General features: G+C 37.7%; 1 non-coding gene across 1 annotated transcript; it reads left to right on the top strand.

Moving 5' to 3' along the window:
• The first annotated feature begins 4,065 nt into the window (after nucleotides 1–4,065).
• Nucleotides 4,066–4,172, top strand: LOC112534215. Its single transcript, XR_003078516.1, has one exon. It is a non-coding gene; the product is annotated as a small nucleolar RNA R71 (small nucleolar RNA).
• The last annotated feature ends 202 nt before the right edge of the window (nucleotides 4,173–4,374 follow it).

The following is a 4,374-nucleotide window of genomic DNA, read 5'->3' as shown; positions in this document are numbered from 1 at the left end:
TATAGGACAAATTCTTTGGGTCCGCTATCCCCATCATGATTTTCCTACCTTTAGAAGGAAAGTTCCTTCCCTTTTTGGCCGGTTGTGAGCGAGGAGGGATTCAAACCCTCGAGATAGGGAGACATACTGAAAACCATGCCTTTCGAATCGGGCCCGTCTTCCTTCAAAATGAAAAGAAAAGGCTTGTTGGGAAGAAAGATAAAGTGCAGCCTGTAGAGCACATGTAAGCATAGTCGGGTTGCTCACGCAGCAGACCTCTTTCTATAGATAGAGAAAGGGAGATGTGAAAGTGAACTAGATTCTCCTACTTGAAGACTCATATTTCTAGATCCCTTAGTGTTGTGCTTATCCCCTAATGTGTCGTCCTCCATGAATGTGGCACCTGTCTTGTGGACACCGAACACTCTTCCAGAGTCACAAGCGAACGGAGCGCTACATGAAAGTACAAAAGCTAAGTTTTACTAGATAGTGAGAAGTGGAAAAGTAATAGGCTAATAGACGGGAAGGTACGGTTAGGGACAGGACAAATGGAAGCTGAGGTAGATATTACATCCTTTGCCTTAAAAAAATATTCGTAGAAGCCTGGTTCGAATTAGGGTGGAGGTGTGAAAGAATTTCGAGTTCCGATCACCGAACTTGTTCCACTTTACCCTTGCCTTTTTAAACCACAAAATCTCTTCCTTCCGAAGCATCTCGTTGATTTCTTTGCTTTTTAGATATGAAATCCTAGCTATATTCTCATTTTATTTGTTTCTTTTATGTCTCTCTTCTTCTAATCTCTGTCTAGTATGATGGTTTGGTTTTATTTGGGCAGCATAAACATGAGTGTTGAGTGAAAGCGCGTGGAAGCGACAATCATAGGCACCGATCTAATGCTTCGATGAATGCGAGGGAAGAAAATTAGTTGATCGTGTATTGATATCATTCTCCGGATGATCGTAAGGGAATCTTTTAGACGAAATATGGAATGGTGTGAATCGAGGCACGCCCAAATATTCTGATTCAAGATTTGCAACATTGGGATCTCCATCCTTCCTTGTTCCGGTAGGCACGAGGACTCCTCACGATGCAAGTTTTGGCATAAGGAATTAGGGAAACGCAATTGACAACCTTGACTAGTGGCAGTAAGCCTTTGGTGGATGATCAAGCAAGACGAGGTGTAACTCCACACGCATAAGAGAGAAGTCATGTTGTTTTTTATTAATCCATGCATAATACAATCGAAATTGGAGTTCTTTTAGGTTTGGGATGCATATAATGAAGTAATTTAGGTTCGAGTGTTATTAGGTAGGCCCACACAAATTTTCTCTTGTTTTCTGTTAAGCTGGCTCATAAAATTTGGGATTACAAGAGTTGTTGCCAAATCAACTCCTCTCCCGTTCTAGATGTGACTTTAGTTTATTCATATTTCTTTATTTATTTATTCATATTTAGCTTCTAGTTTCTTCTTCTTATGCTCACATTGTCACTTGTATTATGCTTGGATAAATAAAAAATAACATGATTTCTCCCTTACGCTCGTGGATTTACGTCTCGTCCTGGTTGTTCATGAAGCTAACCCCAAATGCCACTAGTCAAGCTTGTTAGTTGCATTCCCATAATTCCTTGTGCCAATCTTTGTGTCATCAGGTGCCAATCTTTATTCTCTTACACACGGCTAAGCATAAGGATCAAATCAAATTGATTTAAAATACAAGGGTAGATAAAGAACACAAGAGAAAGGAAAGATGTTAGGATGAGTCTATGCTCGCTAGCATGAGTATTGATAAGTCCACAAAGTTCTTGAAAAAACTCATAACTTGATTTCCTGCAAGATAGAAAATTGAAATAATATGCTCACTAGCCTCAAGTATTCGGTTGCATGCAGTTTTTATAATGCAAAAACCCTCTTTCCATAAGAAGAAACTAAAAGCTAAATATGAATAAATAAAGATCAATAAACTGAAGTCAAATAGAGAACTAAAGAGAAATTGTTCTCATAGTCCCAAATTTAAGAGCCAGTTTAACGAAAATAAGGAGAAATTTGTGTGGTCCTACTAATAACACTCCAACCTAAAATTACTGCATTATAGGCATCCCAAACATCATAATGTTCAAATTCCGACTTGTATTATGCTTGGATTAATAAAAAGAAAACTTGATTTCACCCTTATACATGTGGATTTACGTCTTGTCCTACTTGATCGTTAAACTAAGACCCAATGCCACCAGTCAAGCTCGTTCACTGCAATCCCATGATTCCTTACACTAATCCTTATGTCATCAAGAGTCCTCATGCCTAAAGGAATAAGGAATGATGGAGATCCCAATAGCGCAAATCTTGAATCGGAATATTTGAGTGTGCCTCAATTGTCATTGTTCCCTCTTTCCTCCAAAAGGTTCGAGGCACGCCCATATATTCCTCGAATGAATTTTTAGAGAAAAGAGGGAATGGCGAGAATCAAGGCATGCCTAGATATTCTTATTCATGATTTGCACTATTGGGATCTCCCTCATTCCTTACTCCTCTAAGGATGAGGACTCTTGATGACACAAGGATTAGCATAAGAAATCATGGGAGCGCAATTAGCAAGCTTGACTGGTGGCATTGGGGGATTACCTTGATGATCAAGTAGGACGAGACGTAAATCCACACGTGTAAGGTAGAACTCATCTTATTTTCAATTAATCCAAGCGCAATACTAGCCAGAATTTGAGCATATAATGAAGTAATTTAGATCCGAGTGATTATAGGTAGGCTTAGGGGAATTTACCCTTGTTTTTGTTAAGCTGGCTCATAAAATTTAGGACTACAAGAGTTGTTGCCCAATCAACTCCACTCTCGTTCTTGATTTTATTTTAGTGTATTCATTTTTCTTTATTTATTTATCCATAGTTAGCTTCTAGTTTCTTCTTCTTATGGAATGAGGGCTTTTGCACCATAGAATCCACATGCAACCGAATACTTGAAGCTAATAAGCATACTATTTCAGTTTTCTACCTTATAGGAAATCAAGATATGGGTTCTTTTAATAATTCTATGGATTTATCAATAGTCGCACTAGCGAGCACACACTTATCCCTCACATCATTCCTTTCTCTTGTGTTCTTTGTCTACCCTAGTGTTTAAATCAATTTGATTTGATCCTTACACTTAGCAGTATGGAAGAGAAGAAAGAACTTATGATTGCTTCCCTTATTGAATATGAAATCCTATCTATATTCTCATTTTGTTTATTTCTTTTCTGTCTCTTTTTCTAATCTCTATCTAGTATGATGGTTTGGTTTTATTTGGAGAGCATAAACACGACTGTTGAGTGAAAGCGTGTGGAAATGGTAATCATAGGCACCAATATAATTCTTCAACAAATGCAAAGGAAGAAAATTAGTTAATCAAGTGTTGATATCATTCACTGAATAATCGCAAATGAATTTTTTGGAGGAAAGAGGGAACGATGAGAATCTAGTCACGAACAAATACTCTAATTCAAGAGTTGCACCATTAGGATCTCTATCATTCCTTATTCCTCTAGGTATGACGACACATGACGACACAAGGATTAGCGTAAGGAATCGTGGAAATGCAATTGATAAGCTTGACCACTGGCATTAGGGCTTAACTTGAAGATCAAGTAAGACAAGAAGTAAATCCACGTGCGTATGGGAGAAATCATAATGTTATCAATGAATTTGAGCATAATACAATTAGAAATGAGAGCTTTTTTATCTTTGGGGTGCATATAATTAATTAATTTGGTATGGAGTGTTATTAAGTAGGGCAACATGAATTTCTCCTTATTTTCATGAAGCTGGTTCATACATTTGGGATCTCCATCATTCCTTGTTCCTCATGGCACGAGGACTCGTAATGACACAAGGATTATTGTAAGGGTTGGTTAACCACTCTCGTAGTCCCAAGTCTTATGAGACAGCTTAACAAAAATAAGGAAAAATATGCATAGGCCTACTTAATAACACTCTGACCCATATTAGTTCGTTATATGTGTCCCAAACATCAAAATGCTCGCATTTCAATCCATTAGCAACAATCCTTCATAGAAGTATTGGATTACGAGTTACGGAGAGATTTGATGATGTGGGCATTTAGCGCACAGTTGTTTGAACCTTTCCCAATACTCATACAATGTTTCTCCAGTGAGCTGTGTTATGCCACAAATTTCTTTTCTGATGTTGGCAGCTCTTGTTGCAGGGAAGAACTTGTCTAAGAACAATCTTTTCATCTCATTCCATGTTGTTATTGAACCAGAGGGTAGATAATAGAGCCAATCTTTTGCTTTATCCTTCAAAGAAAAGGGAAAAGCTCTAAGATTTATTTGCTCTTTAGTCACACCATGTGGCTTCATTCAGGAGCATACAATATGGAATTCTTTCAAA

This window comes from Ricinus communis, chromosome 3 (assembly GCF_019578655.1).
Source record: "Ricinus communis isolate WT05 ecotype wild-type chromosome 3, ASM1957865v1, whole genome shotgun sequence".
Taxonomy (NCBI): domain Eukaryota; kingdom Viridiplantae; phylum Streptophyta; class Magnoliopsida; order Malpighiales; family Euphorbiaceae; genus Ricinus; species Ricinus communis.
This window is presented reverse-complemented; position numbering and strand designations above follow the sequence as displayed.